The sequence below is a fragment of the Pteropus vampyrus genome, unplaced genomic scaffold, assembly GCF_000151845.1.
Source record: "Pteropus vampyrus isolate Shadow unplaced genomic scaffold, Pvam_2.0 Scaffold91, whole genome shotgun sequence".
In the NCBI taxonomy this organism is placed as follows: domain Eukaryota; kingdom Metazoa; phylum Chordata; class Mammalia; order Chiroptera; family Pteropodidae; genus Pteropus; species Pteropus vampyrus.
The window spans coordinates 5310050-5337273 of record NW_011888872.1 but is presented as its reverse complement, the minus strand read 5'-3'; the positions used below and the strand labels follow the sequence as shown (position 1 = coordinate 5337273).

Genomic DNA, 27224 nt, shown 5'->3' with positions numbered 1-27224 from the left:
CAGAAACAATTATCATGGAACAAGTGCCAGCCAGCAGGGGGTCTCATGTGCATAAACCATCCCCCCAAGGTGGGCTGTTAGGGAAAGCACTACCACGACAGCCACACAAAGCCTGGGTTCTCAAAGTCACGACTCCCCACGCCTACACAACCGTAGGTGTGCAAGCCATGAGTTTTACTCTCAAAGGCACATGCAATGTAATCAGAGGGTGACAGGCCTGATTCAGCCTTACAAATCTATAGCTGCCCAGATCCAGATTTTTTCTATGTGCTGAAGTCCTTTTGGGATTAAATTTAAAATCAGATAGAAAGCACACAGGACACAATAAATATGTGGAAGGAAGAGAAGAGGGAAGGAAAGAAGAGGAAAGGAAGGAAAGGTGGAAGGATCCTCCAACTAGCTGATTACTGTAGACTCAGAAAGGTGGAAAAATAAATCATGGCTCAGCATAAAATCCACACCCGTGTTTGGCGTGTTTGGGTCACCTGATAAATCTAGTACTGATCTGACATTGTACATAGTTATTACAATATTATTGACTATACCCTATGCTGCACTTTACATCCCCATGACTATTTTGTAGCTACCAATTTGTACTTCTTCACTCCCTCCCCTTTTTTACCCATCCCTCCAACCCCCCTCCCAACTGACAGGTTTCTTAAATCTCTTTCATAGCCGAAGGATGTGAAGTCAAGCTATAGGAACCAATGGAATCCAGCTGAGATGGGTCAGATTTTCATTCAGTCTTCCTGAACTGGTCACAAGGCCCCTTTGTTCTGACTTCCATTCTTTCTTTGCTCTGATTTCTGACTCCCCGTGGTCTGTCATCTTACTCCTTAGCTGTCCTTCCCACATGGGTAAAATCCTGCCTAGTTAAACATCATACATACTTATCCTGTATAGTATTTTCACTTAAGTTTACATCACAAACATTTTGCCCTGTTGTTACAGACTGTGGTTCTTATTTCAAGAGTTATATATCATTCACTATGGGTCAACGCACCATCAGTTATTAAAACGTTCCCCAAATGCTAGGTATTTAGCAGTAAGATCGCTGCCCACCAAGCAGACTTGTGTTCCTGAAAGACAGCTCTGACTTGGTTCTTTCCAAGAGCAGTTCTCTGGGGGCATAAAATCCCTGCAGGGAGGGCCACCTCACAGACCCTCTTCCCCCTTAATCACCTCCCTCTGTGCAGGGTTCACACCTGGAAGCTGTCCTTTCTCACCTTTGTGGAAATGTTCTTTCAGGAGATGTGTTGCCCTTGAACTCAGACACTCCGATAGCTTCATAACTTTACATTTCAGGAAACTGGCAGTGGGTCTTTATCTCTTCTCTCTAAATCTTCCTAGGTCCTGATACAAATTTTATTATCCCCGGCTCAACCAATGTTAAGACCATTTCAATAATTTCTCTTACAAACACAAATAATTAAGTTTCATTTTCTTGGGAATTGCTAAGATGTTTGCAGATTTTGCTTCATGTTCCTATTACTGCTTTCCGAACATTCTATACCCTTCCGAGCTATAAACAAGAGTAACAGCTTATCACAACAATGATTTTTTATTATTATTATTATTCCAAGCCTGCTTTAAGTTTGACTACTAGCTAGTATAAATTTTCCCTCCTGTGTTTGACATTTCTTATCTTTTTGAGAAAATTATCTGTTCATACCTGGTTCACTGAGGCTTCTGAGTCACAAGCCACAAAAACCAACCCTAGCTAATTTAGCAGAAAAGGAACATATTAAGGCTCTGAGACTCTCCAGGAGGGCCAGCGCACTAAGCTTAGGTTTTTTACAGCCAGGATCGGTGCCCAAAGTCTTGCTGAGGGATGGGCACCTTGAACTCACCACTGGGCACAGATCTCGTGAGCTCCTACTGTCTCAACAACCTCACTTTGGACAAGCAGATCCTGCACATGCTCTCCTTCAAGTCACCAGCTTGTATGAAAGTCGTGCAGGTGCAAACAATTGACAGACCCAGGCCACGGACCTGTATACTCACTGCACGGGAGACTACACAGGAGACTGGGAAAAGGCATCCTGATTTTCTATAGAGAGAGCATCTGTCTCAAGAGGTGGTGGATTTTGCAAACAAATGGGTTTAAAAAGCTGTGTGGCTGTATTAGTTTCCCTTTGCTGCCTTAACTAGTGATCATAAACTTATGGCTGAAAGCAACACAATTTTATTCTCTTACAGTTCTGTAAGTTAGAAGACAGACACGAGTCTCAGTGGGCTAAAATCAAGGCATCAGCTGGGTGCCTTTCTTTCTGGAGGCTCCAGGGGAGAATCCTTTACCTTTTCCAGCTTCTAGAGGTGGCTGCATTCCTTGGCTTATGGCTCTCCTCTTCCATCTTTAAAGCCAGCAATGGTGGACACAAGTCTTCACGGCACGTCACTCAATGTCTGCATCTCTCCCATTTTTAAGGACTTGTGTGATTACATTGCACCTACCTGCACATTCTGGGATAATCCTATTTTAAGGTCAGTCGATTACAAGTTTTAATTCCTCTTTGCAATGTAATGTAACATATTCCTAGATTTAAAGATTGGGACCTGGATATCTTGGGGAGGGGGCATTATTCTCCCTATCACAGTTATCAAAAAAAATACATATACATATATATATGTATATGTATATATCCACCATAACTTCTTTTGCCCGCTTATTGAAGTCTTTATGACTTGGTTATAAATTGAAATGCTTTCTCTAGCTTTTTGCCCTTTATCAGTTATACAGAATCAAAAATAGTCCGCAGTTTGGTTTTAGTATGAATTTTAAAATGTTTAAACATTGAGATACATTCATTTTTTTCCTTTGTGACTTTATTATTTCAACACTGAGGGCATTCATATTTCACAAATCTAAAAACCTGATTATTTTGTGCTTTTTATACAACATTTACACATCAATACATTCTACTGAAATTTATTTTGATATTCTTTATAAGAACTGCCTCTAACTTGTTTTCTCCGATTTCTAGCCAGTTATCTCAGTACTTTTTAGTAAACAATCTTCACTTGCTCTCTTTCAATATTAGAATTTTAATATCTGATTTTTATCACGCATCTAATATTTATGAAATGCTAGGTACAGTTAACTTTTTTTTTTAGGAAAAACACAAGGTATGAACCCAGGCATGTCTGTTTTGTTCACATTGACTCTCCTGTACCTAGTACAGTGCCTAGGCACTCAGTAAGCATTTGTTGAATAAACGAATGAGTGTTCATAGTAAATTTATATTTCAGTCAGTCCTTGTTGGTTTCACTATTCCACTAAATAATCTTCTCTTCTGTATTTGAGAGCCTATTTCCAGTTTCTTAATTTTGTTTCTACCAGCACCACACAGTTTACTATTGTCATTTTATAATCCCAGGGACCTAATGCTGTTGGTTTTTATGGTTTTATTTTGTTGACATAGTATTTGATGAGATACGAATATCCGTGTTCAGACCGAATCCCTGGTGGGAAGTAGGATATGGGCAATAATAGTTGGGCATGTGCTTGCTGGGGTTTGGACAGGGCTTTCAATTCTGAAGACTGTGGTTACTACTGCAAAAGAAAATAATCTAGTGTAAAAAAAAATATATCCATGAGTGATGCAGCTCTTGATCACTTCCTATTGGCCATTCATTAGTATAGAATTTTTCTCTCAAATATGACCTTTGCATAAGAGAGTGTAACTTAATAAGCAATGGGAGAATATACTCACTGATTTTTTTTTCTCCCTAGAAGGGTTTCTATTTGAACTGAAATTATGTCTAGTACACTTTTTTATTTCTGTAGCTCCCAGTATAGTTAGAATGTTTTTAGCTATCCATCAAAAGGCTTCATTTGAAAAATTCTAACTCAATAACAATTTAAATTCTTTTAAATTGTTTTAACTACCAAGCCGTGGGTCAAAAAGCATTCATGTGTTCTGTGTAATGCTGGCACTTGTTCTTCATGGAAGTGTAGTAGGGGAGTCAGAACAATCGAAAACATGTGTCTGCTAGGTCAGCACATATGGGGAACCTCAAAGGCAGATTAGTCCTTAATTTCGTGTTTAATTGATGTCATCTAACCCACAGTCTGCAGGATGATGGAAACAGGAGTAGAACCTGTGAATAGTTAAACTTACTTGCAATTTCTGTTCACAAGCATACATTACATTTTTTGGTCCTTGGCATAAATCATATAGATTTCTTATTAAATGTAATAAAAATAAATTTTCAATTTTTACATTTATCTTAATTTACTTTTTGGATGAAAATATATTCAAATTTTGTATACTTGCAATACAATTGTATTTTATTTTCAATCTCTTAGAACATTACTATCAACAAATTTTTATGAAAATATTGATTCTAACATCAAAATTAGGAATTTTACTAAAATAGATAAGAAAATGTATTTTATGAAACAAACACATATCTTATGAATTATATATGTTTTAACTTTGTTATTCATCTAAACATAGCCAATCTGTTAAAAGCCTATCTAGATATGCAGAATAATACTTGAATTTAGTCATCATGGATATTTTTGCATGCTCTTCATATGATAAAAAATCAAGGCTTTCTGCGTATTTAAAAATGTTTGCCCTTTAGAGGTACATTTATCAAGCAAGGTACAATAAAGCATATTTTATCTATCAGTTTCTTATATTGATTTATAACTTTAAAAATCATTTACACAATATGTGGGCCTCTATTTGTACTCTTACCTCAAGCCCTGCAAGTATTAGGGGCAGAACACTTTATCGAGATAATCACATGTTTTTTTTTCTTTATTTGTTGGAAAATGAATTACATCAATAATAATAATATTTAGCCAAACTTGCATTCCTAAGATAAACTCCAACTCATCATGACGCATTACTTTGTTTGTTATTACATTGCTAGATTGAGTTAGGAGTTTGTAGTCATGTTCATAATTGAGACTGAAGTCATTTTCTTTTTTTATACTGTCTTTTTATGTTTGTGGTATTAAGGTAACTCTACCTTCACAAAATGAGTTGGGGAGCATTCTATCGATTTTTTGTTGTTTCAAGCTTCATTATTAGATCTATACAAGTTTAGAATTCTTATATACTTCCAATGAATTAAAGTTTTAAAATATTATTTAGTCACCTTCCCACTGTGTGTTCACATGACCTCTTTGTACAGGTGGGAGATCGGGCAGGGAAGGCAGGGCACCTCTCTGGTGTCTCATAAGGACACTAATCCCATTGGATCAGGACCCCACTCTTAATTCCTTGCTTAAAGACTTCATCTCCAAATAGTCACACTGAGGGGCAGGACTTCAACACATGAATTTGGGGACACGGGGCACATTCAGGCATTCTAGACAATCTATAGTTTAGATTTCTAATTCTATTTTGGGGTATATACTCTGTCCTGTGAGATCTTACATTCTAGTGGGGTGACATAGATAATTCACAAGATATTAAATAGAGTATAGTTATATTAGTTGCTGATCAATGCTGAAATGAGATTAAAGAGGTCTATATATATTTGAAGGGGGTTTGCAATTTAGATAGTGGGTCCAGTGATAGGCTCACTGAGAAGATGGCATTTGAGTACACCTCAAAGATGGTAAGGAAGTGAGCAATGCAGATAAGTGGGAAAATTTTTTCCAGGAAGAAGAAACAGCCGGGTCATAGGTCTTGAGGATGAAATGAGCCTAGTGTGTTTGAGCTACAAAATAAGGCTGGAGTGGCTGGAGAGTAGTGAGCAAGGAGCAGTTGGAGGAGAAGGAGGTTAGAAAGGTAATGAAGGCCTGGCCACAGGCAAGATGAAATCAGCCTAATCCATCTATTTTATAATCCAAACCATGTTTTTTATTTAATAGGCCATAGACTTTGACTTTTACCCTGAGAGAGATGGGGAATCTTAGAGGGTTTTGAGCAGAGAAGTGATTTGGTTTTATTTCACAGCATCATTTTGGTTGCTAAATGAAACATCAACTTGGGAGGAGGCAAGACTGAGAAATGTGCAGACATGGATCTCGAGGAGCACTAACGTTTCAGTGAAGAGGGTCAAGATAAGCTTTGGGTTTTTTCTCTTAATTGAGAACACATCAGTGTGTTGATAGGTTGAGAGAGAGAGTCATCAGCAGACAGACTGCTTAGCTGCCTTAAAGGAGAAATAGAAGGGGTGGATCTTGGAAGGTCTCTGAGGGGTCCAAGAAATTTTATCTCTTCCCAACCATGTTTCAGACCATCTGAAAAAAAAAAAGTATGAGGAGAAAGGTCAAAATAACTTTATTACTGGGTCAAAGCTAGGTTGGAGGAGGTGGCTTTGCATTGGGGCAAATAGGCTTCATAACTGAATCTGAGCATTAGACAAATGTACTTGCCCAGTTACAGAAGGTGATGGACCATCTCAGGCCTCCAGCAAGGGCAGGATATTTGTCGTTAAGCCTGGCCAAGAGCAAGGAGCATGAGCTTCACGCAGGCTGAATTTCCAAGAGAGAAAAGGGAAGGGTCTGAGCTGAGTTCGCATTCAGATAGAGAGCAAAAGCCATACTCATTTCACTCCAAGAGGAGGAGGGCACATTTCCTCTTAACATCACCCAACTTTTCATACTATTAACCTCTCAGGTTCAGCCACTGTTATGTATTCTGTAACTTACTTTAAGTTCTTCAGCATATGCACTGTGATGTAAATATGTGTGTTTGCTTTAATCTACATTCTGTGAGTATTCAGTTTTCTTAATCCAGCAATATACACTCCAGGGGTCATTATGCTACTACAAATGCCTCAGCTGTCTTGATCTCAGATCAGCATTAGAGACTCTGTTAATTAAACAAATGCATGTCCTCAGTCAAATGAGAGGTATACAAGATGTGGGTTGGAGATTCTAGGCAATTCCACTCTTATCTAAACAGGATTTAAAATTTAGCAAGAGTGGATTATAAATCATTGAATAAAATTCTGTGACTTCATACTGATATTAACTAATGGAGAAGGGAAAGTTCTCCCTTATAATAGAAATTCAACAATAAACATGAAAGAACTTATGGAATTAGAAACTGATTATTGTTGCCCAAAATAGTAGGTGAGTTTCATGCTGAAGAGTATATTTACATAGTATCAAAGTGTCTTCTTGGGTATTACTTATTGATTATGAAGAGGGAAAGTAGTATCTTTATAGTGAAGAAGTTGGGTGCCCATCTTAACCAAGCTATAAAAATTAACGTCATTCAGTATTGGGGCAAACCAGTATTACCTGCCTCTTGATATGCACCATGGTCACAGCATCACTTCTGTGGCATTCCTGCCAAAAATGTATAACCTTAATCATGAGAAACCATCAGACAAAGCCAAAATGAGGAACATTCCACAAATTAACTGGTCCTTACTCTTCGAAAATGTCAAAGTCAAGAAAGGCAAGAAATGACTGAAGAACTGTTCAGATAAAAGGAGACAAAAGAAACTTGATGATTAAATGCAATGTGTGATTCTGGAATGGATCCTGGACCAAGAAAAAAAATAGCTATGAAGGACATTACTGAGGCAATGACAAAATTTGAAAATGGACTGTGGATTAGATAATAGGTTTGTATTGATCTTAAATTTTCTGGTTCATTATTGGTACTCTTCTTATGTGGGAGAATGTCCTTGTTCTTGGAAGGAAAAAACTCTGAAATATTTAGTTGAACATTCTGGTGCCTGAATCTGACTATATCCTGTCACCAGAATATTGTCACAGTGGCATCTAGTTTACCTTCCATGCACAGAACAGAACTGGGACTTCACTGAGTTCCCAGAACAGGTTGTAGGCTTGTTTTGTGCCTACATTAACTTGGGCGGGGGTGTGCAGAATTCAATTTAAGGCTTTTTTTTCATTGTAACTTGGTAGTGAGGTTACAATGGAGGCCACAGTTATTCGTGAAAGGAGTCTGTTATGAATAACCAAATCATTTTAGATGAGTTTGCAACAACTGTTAAGCTTGTGGTCAACCAGGGGTATTGCTCTCTAGGAGAGACCTGCAGCCCATCAGGAGGGTCCTGCTCCCGTCTTTGTGGACTAGCCACTGTTTCTTTCGGGCAGCAGAGGTGGATTTGTCACAAAGCTAAAGACACTGATGCTTCAGGACCCCTCATTTGCTCAGGCCCCTTTCATGGCCCTATACCTAATTTTGTATTCATCATTTTATGGTTTTTTTTCCCCTTAAACTGCTCCTTTCCTGCAAATTGTGAACTTCAGGCCTCCCAAAATCTGCTGAGTAGTTTAGGTTTTGCCCATAGAAGGCTCTGATATGGATCAGAACCACACTTTAAACCCAAGGTTACTACACAAAGCTGGAAATTCGCTCTCTGTTTTGTTTCTGACCCCGGTTGAGGTCTAGTCACGTTGTCTGTCACTAGAATTTCTTCGATAAGTGAAAGTAAAAACATTAAGACACTCCAAAAATAAAAAAGAGGTCCCAGATGTGACTATAAACTCCTCTTCCAATTACAGGTTCCCAGGGAAGAAATGAAAATTTAAAGATTAGACCTACTTGCATGTTTGAGTTCAAAGACAGCAAAGTCTAAAGGAATTAACTTTTGAAATCAAATTATCTTGCCCTTGTAAGTTAAAGTTCAAACAGATGAAAATCTAAAGTTGATAAAATCCACCCCCAATTCCTAAGGGCTCTGTCTCAGCTAGAAGTGTCTCAAGGCTTGTGTGGCGTCGAGGCCTTTGTGGCAGCTCTAGCCTGGGCCATCTCTTCCAGGAATGGAGGTGGTTCCTTAAGGTACAGACTTGATTCCCACCAAACTGAGAATCTCTAGCCCTGGATCAAATTCTCAAGAAAAAAAATATATACATTTTTAGTATCGGCAAAGATCATAGCAGATTTAACATCTAAAGAAAGGAGGGTGAAAGAAAAAGTCCCTTCTTCCTCTGTAGTGGACTCCAGATTTGAAACAGTGTTCTGAAGGGCAGGAGGTCCTGGGGAGCAGCAGGACCGAGCAGATACAAGGTTGAAAATACAGTATGGCACATGCCTTCATTCAGTACATTTATTGCGTGTCTAATGGTACCATGCACTGTGTCATGTTTTTGGGGAAAGTGGTGAGCAAGGCAAGCAAAGTCCTATCCTGAGGACATATGGCCCATGCACCCCCAAATGCAATGTGGTCAGGGTTTACTTATAGCTTGGAGGAAGAACAGATTGGCCAAGACAGGATTTTAATTTGAATTCATTTCTCACCAGGTATTAGATAATGACAATTCATCCTAATTTTATACCAGAGCGAGCCATAAAGAGAGCAGCCATCTAGGAGCAGGGAGGACAGGAGCCATTGGTCAGAATGCACAGAGAGAAGGAAAGCAACTGAATACTTGTTTCCTCTTGCCTTCTAGACACTAGGCGGTGTCGACCTTCGGGAGCTTCTTCTTAGAGAGGTGTGCCCCTGTACATTCTAGCATGATTTTCAGGGCAGGGGTTCTTTGTCAAAGTAGATCTTATTCTACTTTGGTTTTATTTTATTATGGTAAAAAAAAAAATTTTTTTTTGACCGTTTTCTGTCATTCTCTTGCTGCTTCTCAGGGCACAAGTCATTTGTCTTAGTTCTTTACTAGCTGCACTGTATTGCTTTGAAACTCAGCATTTTCCTGGCATTGCTGAATGGAAATATCTCTCTTGGTGAGTGTGTACCACTCGGACATTCATCCTCTGCTACATGGCTACTCCGTCTTGACTTTGCACTCACCTGTCTTGGCTGAGAAATGAGAGTTTCAAATAAATACAGCTGTTCACATGTTATGGCCCTTTCTCTTTACTTTTGTCCAGAAGATGGAGATTCTGTGTTAGGTAACTCCTCTACCAGGCCTTTAACAATTGGAAGGCAGGAGGTTACAGCCATTATCAGGGAAAATCTGACTTTTAGATGCTGGAGCATACACAGAGTACAGGGGATGGATTATAATAGTTCTTTATTTTACCTTTAAGACACCCATCATTTCATACCAAGCCTTTCTCAGTCTCTCTTCCCTCTTCTCCCCTTTCCTAAGTGTCTCCTGCCCTCCCTGCATGTCTTCGTCATTGGGGTAGAATGCCCTGCTTCTATCTCCCTTCATCTTTGCAGGGAGGATAGGATAAAACAAAGAACCAGAACCCACTTCCATGTGTATCTAGAGAAGACTTGCAATGAGGAGGAGAAGGAAGGACCTCCTTTCTTGGCTGAGATGAAAAGAAGACGATATGGGTATATCTGTAGTGGCACTAAATGATAAATCTCCACAAAGCCAACGTCTTTCCAATTCTCTTTATCTGTACAAAGGTGGAAAGGTAGAACCAATTAAATGTGGAATGGACTCAGACATTAAAACCAGCCACTGATTCAGTCATTCAGTGGACTTCTTTAATTTCCTTTCCATTTTAGTATTCTCAGTTCTGACCTGTGATTGTCAAAACAGTGAGAGCTAGCTGGGCGTCCTATTCATATCTAAATCAAGAACTCTCATTGTGCTTATAACTCTGAAGCCTATATTCAGATTCCTGTTTTTACAAGAGTCCATGGTAACATTCCTAAAATACAAGCTGTGGACAGTAAACAGTAAAATTGATAAAAAGTAAACATTCAGATCAAGTGGTTGATTGACCATTGTGATACCATCAATCTTTTTTTTTTCTCCCTGAATTAACAGAATCCCAAGCCAATATAAATTTCAAAACAACTTGTGTTCTCAGAAAACCTAAACTGGAAATTGTTTTCCAGTATGATAATGGAGCCACCAAAAGGGCATGATTCAAAAAATACATATACAATCTATAGTATTCCTCAATACAAGAAATAATCAATTAGAAGAAATAATAAAAAGGGACCCTGTTCACAATAGAAACAAACTCCATGCAGTATCAAGGAATACCTTTAATGTGAAATATGTATTACCTGTGAGAAGGAAATCAACTAAACAAACAAACAAAAATTGTGGTGAGCTATGGGAAGGCTTGACTAAATGGAAACAAGAACCATGTTCCTTTTGGAAGCAAGAATATATTTTAAAGAAATATTGTCTACTCAGACTAATTTCTAGGTTTGACAAATTTCCAATAAAAATCATGGGATGTTTTTGAAAGATAAAATGTTTGACCTGAAATTGATGAATAAACATCATAGAGATGGCATCAAAAAATATGATCATGATGATGGTCATAATGGGTACTAGCACTGCCATTTGTGAAAAGATATTCTCAAACTATAATAAAAATATGATACTGATATAAATCAGTGGAATGTAGTAGCTTTCCAAAATGCACACTAATATACATAAAAACCAAAAATATTATAAGCAAGGCCACATGATCAATGGGGAAAGAAAAAATTATTCAATAAATGCCATTTAAGGAATTCGAATAACCTTAAAAATGTCTATTTAAATCCTCTAACATTGCACAAAGAAATTCTAAATAAATTAACTATTTTTAAAAAAATCAATATTACAATGTAGAATGAAAGAAGGGAATCCTTATTAGACCTCTGATGGAAGAGAGCAGTGTCTATTAAAATAGATATGCATACATAAAAACCTAACACTCTAAAATGCAATAAAATAAAAATGCAGATGACAGAAGAGAAATATTTCCAATGAAAAGGACAGATGAGGTCTAATACTTGCTAATAACTAAAATAAATATTTTTAAAATCAAAACAAAGCAAAACTTCTAAGATCTCAATATGAGAAGAGGACTTGAAAAAAATGATTTTTAGGCAAGAAAAATTAGTTAACACACAAATAGAAAAATGTTTATCTTCATTAGTTGTAAAAAATGTAAGACAGTATAAAGAGATTCAAATCTGGTCTACTAGCAAAGATTTTTAAAATGCTAATCAATGCTAGTGATACTTTAATGAACCTGTAATTCTCATAAATTTCTATTGGCAACAATCCTTTTAGAAAACAGTTTGACAGTATATATCAGGCTTCTGAAAATGTTTATATCCTTTGAAACAAAATTTTACTTTTGAGGATCTATCGTACAGATTAAATGAAATCTTTTTGTACAGATTTATTGCATCATGTTTAGGAAAGGATACAATTAAAAAATATCAAAGTGTTCAGCTATAGGGAAATGGTTAAGTAAACCATTGGTACATTCAGATAAGGTATACCAAACTATACATATTTGTGATTACAAAGCTTATACATAGAAAAATAATAATGGTGGTCGAATTGAATGGTGAGATTATCAATAGATTTTTTTCTTCAATAACTTTAAAATATTGCTTTTTAAATTACATGAATGTTTTTGCAAAAAAATAGAAAATACAAATAAACAAATGAAAAAATATGTGAAATCCTACCTCCCAAAGGCAATCACTGTTAATATTTGAGTTCATGTCTTTCCAAACTTAAATGACTTACTTTATATTTTGAATAGGTAGTACATTCATAGTTTAAAAACCAGAAAGTATAAAAAGATGTACTGTGAAAATTCTCCTTGTTCTGATTCCCCAGGTTTTTCAGTTTTCCAGCTCTTTTTCTTAAATTTTTAAATATCTTACACATACCTGGAGATACAAATACAGACTTTTCTCCCTTTTAGCCCAAAGGGTAACATATCATACACATTGCTCTGAAACTTGCTTTTTATTTTTTTTCATTGAACAATATATCTTAGAGCCCTTTCCATATCAGTACTTAGCTTGCTCATTTTTTGAATAGTTACTCCATCATGTGAACATACTGGGGTGTATTAACTAGTCTTTTGTTAATGTTCATACTTTTTCTTTGGGTAACCTTTTTCTTTATTATTTTCTATAGTTTCATAATTGCTTTTAATATGTTTGCATTTTAATTATAAAGGGAACTTAAAATTATTGATTAGGCTATTAAAACTGCATCAAAATTTGCAGATGTTAATTATAATTCAGAAGTATTGAATTTCCAGTTTTAAGGATTCAACATAAACATAGAATCATAGAAATATAAAAAGATAAGACCAATCTCTGCAGAAGTCTGCCACCATGAAGGCAATTCAAGATTCAGTGACATGGTATTATGACAGTATTCTGTGAAACAATCTGTCAGCGTTTTTAGAAATAAGATGTGCAATGCCTGGAGCACCAGCCAGGCTTCCTGGTAGAGATGTCAGTAAGGACAGGGCTGCGCTGGGTGACATATGTTTTTAAATAGCTCAAAGGCCAAAGCACACTGCATGGAGTCAGGCATACTTCTGACATTTGAGTTAGATATAAATTTATAGCTGAATATCAAAATGAAATGTGTACACAGTAATGCTTTCCTAAAAGGAAACCTAGGGTAAACACTGTGTGTAATTTAAAAGGTAGCATTATCACATTTCAGCTATCATTGTGTAACAAGCCACCCCAAAACAAAGTAGCTAAACTGATGTATTATTTCTCATGATTCAATGGGTTCACGCAGCTGCGCTGGGAGGAACTTCTCCATGTTGTGTGCTTGAGGTCACTCAGGCTGTTGAATTACATTGGCAGCTTGGTTGGAGCTCAAATGTCCAAATGGCCTCCAGGGTCTCCTTCCACTTGGCCTTTCAATCTTCAGAGGTCTAGCTCAAGATTAAGCATTCCAGGAGGCCAAGGCCCCATGTGCAAGCACTTGTTAAGCCTCTCTGTTTGCACTGCACTTACTTATGTCCTGTTGGCCAAAGCAAGTCCTATGGTCAAGGCCAGAATCTAGCATGAGTGCCAGGAAGTGTTTCACTGGAGGCACCAAAGTAATAGGCTATCGTGCCGTGCTTTTCTTTAATGCTTTGTTTGAAAGGTTGGGTTTACTTCCATCTGACAAAGTCACTAGTAGTAGGCAAGCGAAACAGTAAACTAATGCCAGAGATAACACTGGTGAAGTTTCTCGAACTTCAAGAGACATCTCAGAAATCTTAGAGTGTAGCTTAATACACTGATAATGAAAGTAAAATGTGTATACTGTAGCACAATTTTAGTAACTATCAGTTTATCCAGCTAATTGGAGAAAAGCTTACTATGTTGATGGGTTCATTTGACTTTCTTTGTCCAGGTTTCTTAGAAGGATTTCTGCCTGTGGCCCCAGATTTCTCTGCAGTCCTGCCATCCAGCTGAAGCAGGGAGATGTGAGGATAGATGGATGGTACAGTGTCAAAGGGCTTGACTTGAGTCTCTCTGGTAGTAAGTAGACTGAAAATAGAAATGATTTAATCAAAAGCAAAGCATTCAAATTCAAAAGACAACTCTGTGTAGAGGATAAATAATTCATTAGCTAAGGGATGCTAGCAAGAAAATTGGGATTTTATAGATAAATTGAACTGGTTTAAAAGGGAAAACAAAACAACAGACTAACTGAATCTCAACCAACTGGGAGCAGGCACATTGGTTGTTAATATGGAAAATTATTTTGACAATTTCAAAAAAAAAAAAAAAATTAATGACAGTGGAAAGAATGAATGTTGAAGGAATTGCTTCAACCCTATGAGAATGAAAAATATCAAGAAAGAAAAGCAAATAAGGATAGTAGTAAAATAAAACCAGCATCTCCTGCAAATACAAGTAGATTGAACTTGCTCACTAAAGTAGTGTAACTTGGAAAATGGTTATTTTTATTCTTTCTTTTTGTAATAATTAGAATAAATGCTGAAATAGAAACACAGATTAGGATATGTAAAAATCTATTTAACAAAAGAAATAAGTTGGTAAAAATGTGGCCTTCTGCGTAAATTTGCTGTATGTAATTTTTATTTAAAGCAAAAGTTATAAAGATTTTAAATGACAAACAGAATAAAGTGATTCATCAATCAAATTATTTGGTTGCATCAGAAAAGAAAAACACCTGAACTATTTGACATTTTAAGTAATGAGTCAAAGATAGTCAAATTATATTGTACTGTTTAGCCCTATAAGTATTTTTTTCTCTTATCTGGGATTGGCTAATACCAAAGGACCATACTTCTACATAAAATATGGTGAAAGAAATGTTTTGACAAATCTTCCTAGATAGTGTAGACAAGGCCATGACGGTAGTTTGGCGATGATTGCTAATTTATTGAATGTGTGTGTGCCAGGCACTGAGCTAAATGCTTCACATGCTTATTCTCAGTAAATCATCATCCCCATTTTAACAAATGGGGAAACTGAAACACAGGATATTAAATCACTTGTTTAGAATCACACGTTTAGTAAATGGTGGAGATAGGATTTGAACCAGGCAATCTGACAGCGGCTCCAACATCCCACTGATTTTGGAGCTGTATTAAAACAAGGGCCGGGATAAATAAACCTGAGAGTCACCATAGCAACCAAAAAAAAAAAAAAGAACCCGAAGAGTTGTTGACATAGTCAGTTCAATATATATAATCTGCTACCCCAATTTTCTTCTTTCTACTCAAATTCTTTTTTTCTATTGCTACTTTTACAAAGCTATCCAAATAGTCCGCCCTTTAAACTAACGAGAGACTAGAAAAATCTAGTCCTGTGGATATTGGTTATTTACACCTTTTTTTTCTCTGATAGATTTAGTAGGGAAATAAATTCTGTATTTTCCATTTAGATAGCACAAGTTGGTCTCTTGGGACATGAGTGAGAGCTCTGCTTTAAAGACACAGTCCTATGTCGCCATCTTGAGGAAGAGATATAAAAATCTTTGTCTTTACTTGGGCCATCAATTTTTAGCACCTTCATGATTTAGCCAAAGACTATTATGTACAAAGAGATAAATGCAGAATTAAAAAACAAATCTCGTTCTGCACTTTGCAGTAGCCCAGTATTTTAAGAAGACCTAAAAACTAGACTACAGTTTAGAGAAAGAAGAATATTATGAAAAGTTGGTTCTTATATTTTTAAGGAAAATTTGGAATCTTCATCAAGTTCTAATGTATTAAACTTTTTTTTTTTTTTTGTAAAATATATCTGTAGGCACAGTCCTTGATTTCTCATGGTTTATGTTCAAGGAGGAAAGAACAACTACACCTCTTTCTAAGGTTATTTCTGTTGGCGCAGAACCCTCTTCTGTTCCTTCAGAACATACCTAGCTCTTTGCTGGCAGGACCTGGTCTCGCTCGCTCTATCCCCAGCTACAAGCAAGGTTTCTGGCCCCATCATAGGCACTCAGTAAAAACTTGTCAAGAGAATGTTTTCTGTCTTGTGTTCTATAACTAATAACGTGCAGATAACCTAGAATAAACCAAAAATTCTACTCAGGCCCAGCCAGCCTGTTTGATCAGTGAGTGAAACAAGATTTCTTCAAGGCAAGTCAGCCTTTAGGATTAAAAAAATAAATGTCCCTTGATTTTCACAGGGTCTAAAATTCCATTATGAGCAACTCACCTTTTTGAGTGTTACCCTTTAAGAAGATCCTATTAAAATGTTCCCACTTCATAGGAAAATTAACATCTTAAGTGCTATTAAGCTCTAAGTTTGGCTGGATCAAGAACAGCCTTAACCCCTGGATTCTACAGGGATTACGAAAGGTGATTGGTTGAAGTATGAGAAGAAAATATTGGAAATTCTGCTTATGGCATTTTTAAAATGTCTTTGTTTTGCATGAATTATAAAGTACATCATTTATTAATACAGTAGTATTTGTATATAATTTACCATTATGTGTTTATACACATCAGAATATTCACTCACAATTTTTACTAATAAATTTGAAGACCACTGGTGACAATGTGACTTTTGATTCAGGCCTAAGCATGAAATCAAGCTCTGTCATTTTTACTTGGACAAATTCTTTAATCTTTTTAAGCCCTTATTTTTTCTTTCATAAAATGAGGGTTTTAATATTACTTTTGTAAGGTTATGGTGAAAATTGAATGCGTTGTCTGTAAAGTATTCAGCCCAGGCCTAGAAAATCTTAACAGTTTAATAAATACCGCTGACTTCATGAGTGTATAAACTGTGCGGTCACACAGAGTCCCACACTCAGAAGATGCTCAGGTTTGGTTTAATGCTCTGCTTTCACTATTTCGAAATTCTTAACAATTTTTGAACAAGGGCCTTGCATTTTCATTTTGTCCTGGGCCATGCAAATTCTGTGCCCAGTCTTGGTCAAGGTAATTCTCACTGTTGGTCTAGCTAAATTTGCTACCCAAGTTCTCCTTAGTTCATTTATAAAGGTTCTTATGCTGGTCCACGTCACTATTTAAGCTCCTTTTGGCCACTGAAAAGACTCTGTGAAGGATGAGCAATCTTTTTTTTTTTTAATCCTTTTTTTCTTGAGATATAATTTACATACCACAAAACCTAATTTTTAGAAGTGTACAGTTCCAAGCTGAGGCACGCCATGAGGGCTTGGGCGACTCTGCTGCTAGTTGTGAGTGAGCTGTCTGTGCATGGCCGGCCTGGCGAGCCGCTCCAACTGTGGCTGTGTCCACTGATTCCAACCTGGGTACTGGAATCCCCGGTAGTAAGGAGAAATGCCCAAAGGTCTCTCAGCACAGACAATGGCGCCATTGAATTCCAGTTTAAGAAAAGCCCTCTTACGATACCATAAGGTCATTGCACTTGCTATAGTGTTGAGTTTTGTTTGTTTTTGTATTGTGCTTATTGTCATAGAATATTTTTTAAAAATTATTTATTTAAATTAGTTTCAAGTAGACAGCACATTGGTTAGACATCTGTATAGTTCATAAAATGATCCCCCCAATTGCACCCTCCCTCCCCTGGCCCTCCACCAACCCATCATATTAACACTAACTGCATTCCCTCTGCCATGCTCCGCATGCTGAACTATCAACTACTAATTTGTACTTCTTTAACTCTTCACCCCATTCTCCCAGCCCCACAACCTCCCTCCTCTCTGTCTGTCACTAAATTGCCCACTATATTTGTGCTGTTTTGATTGGTGCCTTTCTAATTATCATTGGATCCCTCCTGCTGGTGGGCTGTATCAGCCAAGTGGGGGCAGGCAGGCCGTTCTGTGGTCCTCATCACTGGCATCCTGGTACTCTTGCCAGGATTTTACAACCTGTACATTGCCTACTATGTATCCAAAGGCTATCGGGGTTACTCCTACAATGGCATTCCAGACTTTGATGACTAGCACCCACTTCGGCCCTGAGAAGAGTCAGATGGGACTGAGCCCAGCTTGAAGATCTTGAGCAGAAACTATGGGTGAGGACTAAGGAATTCTGCAGTTTGCAGATGTTTAACAAAACTGTGGCCAAGTTTTATGGTTCCATCCTAAAGATGTTAGCTGAGCTGACAATAAGCTAATTAGGACATGCTCCATTTTTCAGCTCTTGTCCCTGGCAAAATCTCCTGATGAGTTTTTCCACATGAACCTGTATCATGGAAGAACAGTGTTGTTAATTGTATGAAAAAACAGGAGGTTATTCTGTAGTGGGAATTGTTGCTCTTTTTAGAGGTGAGCGTTTCTTTTGAATAGTCTTTTTAGAGGTGAGTGTTTCTTTTGAATAGTCTTCACTGTCAGTTCTTGTGGCAAATGGAAGAATGCAGTATGTCAAATTCCTTATTACTAAATAATTTATTTAGAAAATATCTAAGCGTCTTATCTCTTATACTTACCTCTAACTTCATGTTCTAGTGGAAGACCTTGGCAAAATCAAGTATAATGTGGGTGCATCTGTAGTATCTTTTTACTTGCTTTCTCAATAGCAACCAGGACGTTTTTAAACCTCAGAGCAAGTTTTCAAGATGTAAACACTTTCTCTGTTCACCAATTCTTGGCCACCTCTGGTCTGGTTCACCGATAGGTTGGCCAGGATATAATTTAGGTCAAGATGTTCTATATATATAGCATGCCTTTAAGGACAGGACCTTTGGCTGTTTCCTAAGGAAAAATGTAGATACGTGGTTTTTATTTAGAATTTATAACTCCATTGTTAGCACCTTGTATTATGCCATTCTGCTGCAGATCCCAAGATTCGGCCTGGATACCTAGGGGACACAACTGCCTTTAGTTTGATTCTGTTTTCTAGCTTGCAAAAGTGACTTATGTTCAAAAAAGAATTAAAATGTCAAAATCTAAAAAAACAATTGTACAATTCCATCATTTTAAGTTTCCCCCCATTTTACTGAGATATAATTGACAACATTGTTTTAAGTATATTTACAAATTTAGTTCAGTCTTTTTAAAGAGCCCTAGATCGTCAGTGAGTAGCACTGAGTCTTCCTGTTTTCACCACTCTTTCAAGTAGGATTGCCGTGAGATGTGTGGTTGAGTTGTAATACTTCCCTGAAATGCATATGGCCAATAACAAATTAATGTTATTAATTAACCATAACATTTCCGAGGTGGAAGAGATCCTACAGATATTTTGGTCGAAATCCTTTCTTTATAGTTGAATAAACCAAGAGCTGTAAAGATGAAGTGCCTTGTTCAAATCTGTGCAGAGAGTGGTTAGCTAACGCTACAACACAGGTCTTGTTTTCATTCCTTGTGCCCCTGGCTCAATAATTCTGCCCTCCCCCCCTACTCTGATTGTTCATCTTTCTTCAATGAAATCAAAAACCTTGCTAATTGGGAAGGTTAGGTATTTGTGGGTACCAGCAACATATTCATTTTATTCTTTTTGTCTTTAGGTGTATCCTTGGGAATGTGCAGTTGATCATCCATGTTTAAAATCAGTGTAGTTTTAATTTGCATTTCTCTTATTTCAGCATTTTTTTCCATACGATTAAGGGTCAGTTTTATTTCTTCTTATGTGAACTGCCTATTCAAGTTTTTCCATAGAGTTAGTGGTCTTATTTTTATTTAAAGAAGCTATATATTAGAGATATTTATCCTTTTTGGTATTGATTACAAGTATTTTTTCCAGTTAATCATTTTTCTTTTCACTTTCTTATGGCATTCTCTGCCATGCAAAAGATTTGTAAATTTTTTTTGTAATTGAATGTATCAATTTTTGGCCATATGTTAGTTTTTGCATCATATTTATACATGTTTTTCCAGGTCGTAGGTGAATTAACTCATGTTTTTTTTTAGTATTTGATGGATATTCTTACATTTATATTTCAGACTCATTTGAAATTTATCCAGGTGTCAAGTGTAAGGAATGAATCAAATTCTTCTTCAGAGAAGGTTTTAAAATTCTGGACTTTCTAAAACAAAAAAAGTTATTTGTTCAGAATGTCTGGACCCATATTTTCTGGTGTCATGAATGTAAAAGACAGCAGTGGGGTTCTGCTCTCCACTTGCAGCTGGTCCTCAGGAGGATGTGGTGCTAACACCTAGTCCCCGAGGCCAAGATAATAATCCATGCTCTGGTCTCTGCAGGTCTGGCTTCCTCTTCTCCCTTATCTACAGGTCACCCTTTCATCCTAAGGGCTCCTACTCCCTGCAACTCTGTGTTGGGAGTGTGGCTTCTTTGTTAAAGAGACTTTCCTGGGGCATTCTTATTCATATTTACAAATGCTGATACTGAGTTCATGTTCAGTATGGAATCTCTATCAGTTGATCTTTGCAGAGGGCTTTGCTTACCTCCCTGTTGTACTCACTAACCTCAAAAGTGGTTTGGCCTCTCTGCTTGGGCTTTTAGAAATCTCTAACCTGATTGTTTCTTCATCAGTGTTCTCTTGGCAGGCTGTGTTCTCTCTGGTCAGTGGGGGAAAGGTAAGATTTTATTTTGCTACCTTTTATGAGAGGAGTCACTTAAAGTAATAATCACAATAGTAATAGTTAAAATATATTGAATGATTACTATGTGAAAGGCACCAGTCCTCCCTGCTCACACTGAAGGGGCAGGGCAAGAATGCTAACGGAGGCCATTCCACGTGTCTACGTACTTAAAAGTTAGATAGTGAGGAAGCTATCTATTTAAAATTGTTCTTCCCTCTTACTTTGTCAAACGTGCCTTTCATAAAAACCTGGAAGGACAGATACAAATGTAAAATTCTTAGACTCCCTTGAGTTCCATGCCAGAATGTCACCATGTGAGAAGAAACAACCCCCTGCCTCCATCCTGCCTCCCTTCTCGTTCTGCCCCTTACTCTTTCCACATCATGAGGGGCCTTGCATGCAAGTTCATGAGCACTCGGCCCACACATCCAAGCTCCAAGTATATGTCTTCCCTCTCCACTTACAACTGTCCCTTCAGATCATCCTCTGAACTGAGAGAGTACACTCCAGCAAAGCAGTCCAGAGGATAGCTCTGTAAATAGGCTCAGGGCCATTTGTGTAGGTAATTCCAGGGTTTCAGATACCTACAGTATGGCCTAAAAATGGGGATGGGGAGTTGGGTTCTAGGTAGGCATGTCTCCTTGACCCTGCAAAATCTTTGCTCTATAAGAAAAAGGAAAGTCCATATGGGGCCCTGGGTTGATTTATATGTATTTAATTCATTCAGTCCTTACAACAGTGCTACGAGATAGGTACCATTTGACAGATAAGGAAACTGAGGCATAGATTAGGTAAGCTGCCCATGGCCAAAACACTACTAAATTGCAGAGTAGGATTACAATTTGGGCAGTCTGGCTCTAGAACATTCTATTTTGAATTGAAAGGATTTCCCCAATCAAACCATTCTATGATACTTTCTGTGCAGCATCGTTAATCCTTCACTCAATAAAGTTGTTATGGACTTTCTTCATACTTGGTCATCACCTGAGCCTTCTTTAATGGTAAAATCAAGGTACTTTCCAGCTCTAAATCCTGTGATTCTTAGGAGGAGATAGTTATAATTTTTTAAACTTGCACAATGTGCTAGAAAGTATACCTGAAGGTAACACAAAACTAATAATAGCGATAATTAGTAATAATAATTATTAAGTTATTATTATTATAGGAACCTATCTACCAGTGAGATTGTCACACATTTTTAAAGATTGAAACACTAACATCTTCTATAGGAACCTCTCATTTCTCTTACTAGGAAACACTACAAAAATTTTAGAGAAGGCACATTAATTTGCCTATAGGGTCTATTTAGAAAGAATAGGTAATGATGTTAGATTTCGGTGATCTAGAGCTAAGAACTAGATGTTATCCCTGTTATAATCAACCTAAAACATTTAAAATATACCAAAAGTATAACATATGTTATTAGCTTTATGGCTAATTTTTCATATTCTCTCTTTGAGATTAGAGACCCCATTCAAGAGTTTTAAAAAGGGGTTTTATTACAAAGAAACACTATGACAGAATTATTACCAGGAAGAGAAAAAAAGTATTATCAGAGCTAATGTATGGATTAAGAAATATCAAATAAAATGCTGAAGTTGTAGATGTCTGCACATTGCAAGTTGGTCTTCAAGTAAACTAGACTTTATACAGTGTCATAGCTAGTTACATTTGAAAGAGACTCTCTCTGAGTACCTAGGAATGCTTTTTAGAATGGATCCTTACTTATCTGACCTGGTTCTTTTATGTTATCTTTATGAAATAGAAAATACAGAGGAACTCTATCTTCAATAAAAAATCATGGAAAATTTTCATTGATTTGATCTTCTCTTAGTGCCTCTTTAGCCTTTGTTAAAAATGTTTGAAAAGAAATGGAGAAAAAAACTTTAATATTTCTTTTCTCCACAAATGACTGGTAAATGCCCATTTCCTTTTGCCCCTAGCACTTTATATCTTTTAATGTGACTGATATAGTTTACCCGAAACATTTAATATGCCTATAAAGACATTAAACTTAGGATGACTTCTGGATGATAGATTTAAACCATGAACTTTAACTTAAAAATCAATCTTTTCCTCTATGAATAAGAAATAATTTCTGCTCTAAAAATGACTAGCATGTAAAGAATCAAATAGAGATGATTAGTACATAGGAAATCAACTTGCAACAGCCAAGTAAACGGAGTCATACTTTTTAAAACTAGCTTTACTGCTAAGTAATTTACATACTATAAATTCACTCATTTTAAAGCATACAATTCAATGGTTTTTAGTATTTTCAGAGTTGTGCAACCATAATCACAATCTAATTTTAGAACATATTAATTACACCCCCCCCAAAATCCTGTATCCACTCATATTTCCCCCACCTACCTATTCTCAACTCTAGAAAACCACTAGTCTACTTCCTGACTACATAGATTTGCCTCTTCTGAACATTCTGTCTGGAAATGGAATCATACAATATGTGGTCTTTTGTGACTGGCTTCTTTTATCTAGAATAATAATTTCAAGGTTCTATATTATAGCTTGTATCAGTGCTTCATTTCCTTTCATTGAGGAATAATATTCCATTATATGTATATACATATTTATTCATCAATTTATGGACATTTGGATTATTTTTACATTTTGGCTATTATGAGTAATGCAGTGGACATTTATGTACAAGTTTGTGTGTGGGTGTATGTTATTTTTCTTGGGTATATATCCAAAAGTGGAATTGCTGGGTCACTTGGTGACTCTAAATTCGACTTTTAAGGGAACTGTCAGGTTGTTGTCCAAAGCAGCTGCATTTTACATCCTCACCAGCAATGTATTAGGGTTCCAATTTCACCATATTCTCTCTAATGCTTGTAATTGCCTTTTTGATTATAGCCATTCCATCGGGTGTGAAGTGGTGTCTCATTGTGGTTTTGATTTGCATTTTCATAGTGGCTAATAATGTTGAGCATTTTTTCATTTACTATTTGTAAGTCTTTTATTTGGTTAAAATTGTGGACTCTAACCCCATTAGTTGCTAGCTGGTGAAATATCATTGCCAATTTTTAGTTGTTAAATGGTATCAAATGTGTAATGCTAATTAGGGCAAGGCTACAGGATCTAGCTTTAAATAAGTTAGTTAGATTTATAAAGAAAATCATGGTCAAACAGCTACACTGGTATGCCTAACTCTGTTCAATGGTCTAACAGGCTCTTGATCTTGACAGTTAACAGGGTGTGGATGAATCAACCATAGGGTATGTCTTAATGACACCAAATAAAATTTCAGTAAAAATGCAATTCATCATCAACAGATATTTTTAAGAGTAATGACATTGTTTTAATAAAATGCCCATTTCAAACATTTTTGAACCATCAAAAAGATACCAATAAGACAGCAACAAATTGTTCTAAATTTCACTGTTCCAGAAGTAACTAGATTAGATTTGGGTGATCTATATTATAATATCTCTGTGCAGATATGGTTAGATTCATGGACAGATAGTTGAATGGATAGAAATAATTTCATGAAAATGGGATTATATTATACCAGATTTTTAAAAATTTGACTTTCATTAACAAAAGAAAAAAAATAAATGAAACCGAAGAGTGAGCGGAGAGAAATATTTCCTAGGAAACTGATTCAATGCTCAATCTCATCTTTACCATAACTTCTCCATTTCTGAATTTTTTTGTTCATTTCTTGGATGGCTGAATGTCATTGTTAGGTAATTTTTCGAAAAGGACTCATGAGTGTGGTCAGCAGAGCATTCTTGGGAACACCAACATTACTTTTCCCTTTCTTAGTAAAATATTTCTGATTTTAAATGTACCAACAGCCCTCAAGAATATAATGTATACTCCTAGCCTCTCTTGCAGCTAGATGGACTCTAAGTTTTGACCAATAGGATGTAAACATAAGTATTATATGAAACTTGCAGAAAATATCCTTACAGGGAGGAGATATGCACATTTTCTATTTTCCTTCCTGTTAGCTGGAATGCAAATGTAAATGCTGAAGTTTGATCTATCATCTTAAACCATAAAGTGGAATATCTGTGCTGAATATAATATAATAATAATAAAATAATAATAAATAGGAGGATTTGGGGTATCTGACAATTTTCTTAAGTTGCTTTACCTCCGGATTTGTAAGAAAGAAATTTCTACCTTTTTAAAGTGGCTTATTGGGGTCTATAGTCATTTGCCATTTGGTAAGAATTAACATTTATATAATGCTTTACAAACTAACTCTTTGCACATGTATATCATTTTGTTTCATTCTCACAACTATCCTGGTAAGGATTATTATACTTTATTAAGTGAGTAGACTAAAGATCAGAAGATTTAGTGATTTGCCTGAGATAACATTATAAATGGCACACCCAGAGCTTATTCCTCCAATTCATTTAAAGTATAGTCTGGTGTAATATGGTGGTCATTAGTTATATTACAGATAACTGAGGAAAGGAACATGTCATGTTACATTCTTTTGTACTTGTTTAGGAGACTCCCTTCAACATGCTTTTGCATTTTCTCAGGAAGATGTCTCTTTCTTTCTGGACTATTGCCACTACCTCTAATGTAGTACCTCAAGCGCTACTGCAAGCTTCTAATACCTCATGCGTTGACTATTACTGTTTTTGTTATTCTATTCTAAAAAAAAACAAAAACACAACAATTAAGTGGCTATTATTTTAAGAATATAGTACAAAACTCTGGGTTCATTTCCATCCACAGTCTAACCTTTCAGGTCTATGTCCTCTTCTCATTTTACATGAATTCTCTCTTGCATCAGTTATATTCAGTGTCGCTAAATCTATGTTTCCCTGTACTTATTCTTTTATTCCATAGATTCATGTAGAACGCTCTTTCAATTTATCTTTACTTATCTCAATTCTCTCTATATTTCCTATTTCCTCCATAAAGTCTTCCCTGACTTACTATGTATATAGCTTGAAAAGCTCTTCACTGCTGAATTGCTGTATAGAATTTACCGTCTCTGTATAACTCGTTGGCACAGTATTATGGCACAGTATAATTGGTCATCTATGTTTTTGCCTATGTCTCAAATCCTTTTCAGGCCATGTTTTTTTTGTTTTTATTTTTGGTAGTGCCCTTATTGGCTAGCACAGTGCCACCTCACTATTTGTAGATCCCTGTTTCCTTAAAAAGAATGATGAGACCAATTCACATCCTCTTCAATGCTGCTGGCAGCAACTGCTCATCCATATTCTGATACTTCTTCCTGAGGCTTTCCTACCATTCAGAAGGCTGTGCTTAAGCTTGAGGTAGTTAAAGAACTGAGTAAGTGATTACACGGAGAGAAAGGAAAGGAAAGGGAAAAGAGAAAAGAAATGGAAAAAGTAAGGACATGCTTTGAATGTCCCTTCTATCATCCTTTTTGCAGTCTTTTCGTCACTGGGATTTTGAAACCTTTTCCCACAGGTTAGCTAGGATCATAATTTGAAAACAGCCTTCTTCAGAATACAGTGAAATTCACAGTTCACTTTGAGTAGGAGAAATGCCACCAGCTTCTGCGTCCGAGGGCCAAGATTAGTTGTTCATGGCTTGAACACCTTCTCATTTCCAAAGTCTATTATCCTTGAATACCCAAGTCCTCTAACCTAGGAGGTGGCGTATGGGAAGGCACTTGTTCTTAAATGGGGCAAAGTAAGACCACATCCCCTGGTATTCTTCTTAAATTTGGCAGACTGCACTTGAACAGATTAAAACTCATCTGAATAAAAAGGAAAACTGAAGTAGGCAACACATTTGGGCTTGAATCAGCTACAGTAATCTGGTGGTACTGGTGCAGAAGAAATTCTCGACGTGGGCTGTACAGATTGTCTCTATTCCAACTCCACTGCTCTTCTCTATAGATACACACGCGGCCAGCGGGCCACCTCTGTCACTAGGGAACGAAAGTTGCTGGCAAGAGCTCGCCCGGGTGCGCCCTCCTCTGCTCAGCGGGTGAAGTGCAGGCACCCCGGACACTGATAACTGCCTCTCCGCAGCCCGCTCAGGGCGCTTGGAATCCTGGGACTTGTGGCCTGGTTCTGCGCGCTCCCCGTTTAAGCTGGCATTGAGAGGACTACACTTCCCAGAATGCATCGGGGAAGGGGGCAACCTGGGTGCGGAGGGGGGGTGCTGCCCCAGAGCCCAGGGGCGTCCCTGTTTCCTAGGGCCATGATCTTGCCTAGTAACCCGCGGCCGCGGTTGCTGAAAGCTGCTCTGTGGCCCCGCCCCCTGAGCCCCGGCTGGAGGAAGAACCTGTCTCCGCGCGCCCCAGTGACGAAGCCCATCCTCGGGTGCGGGAGGCGGGAAGGAGAGGGCAGGCAGAGGATTTCGCTCGCTGGCGAGGGATCGGGATGGGCTGGCTGCGCTGGCTCTGAGCAGAGGTTAGAGGCGGCGAGAGCGGGGATGCTCCATGGGCGAGACTGGATGGGGTGTCCAGGACACCACTAGGGTGGCAGTGCGCGCTGACCGAGGTGTCCCTGTGGGTCGGCGTCGTTCGGACCCTTGGTGGCCAATGCCGGGATATGCGTGTGTGTGTGTTGAGGGGGAGGGGGGCGCACGGTCCCGAGCGATTTCTTGGGCGTTCCCGCCGCACACCGGGCTAGAGGCGGGACACTGTAGCTAGCACAGACCTTCTTGGGGAGTGGTACACGGTTTTGGTCACTTGTTAATTATTTAATTTCTTCTAGACCAAGAGCGTCTGTAGGTAACGCTTTCC

At 37.5% G+C, this 27224-nt stretch overlaps 1 protein-coding gene and 1 pseudogene across 1 annotated transcript in view; both read left to right on the top strand.

Moving 5' to 3' along the window:
• The window catches only part of EML6 (echinoderm microtubule associated protein like 6), a 274207-nt gene that overhangs the window by 7950 nt on the left and 239033 nt on the right, over nucleotides 1-27224 (top strand). The window lies entirely within an intron of this gene.
• LOC105294681 lies at nucleotides 7271-17968 on the top strand (annotated as a pseudogene).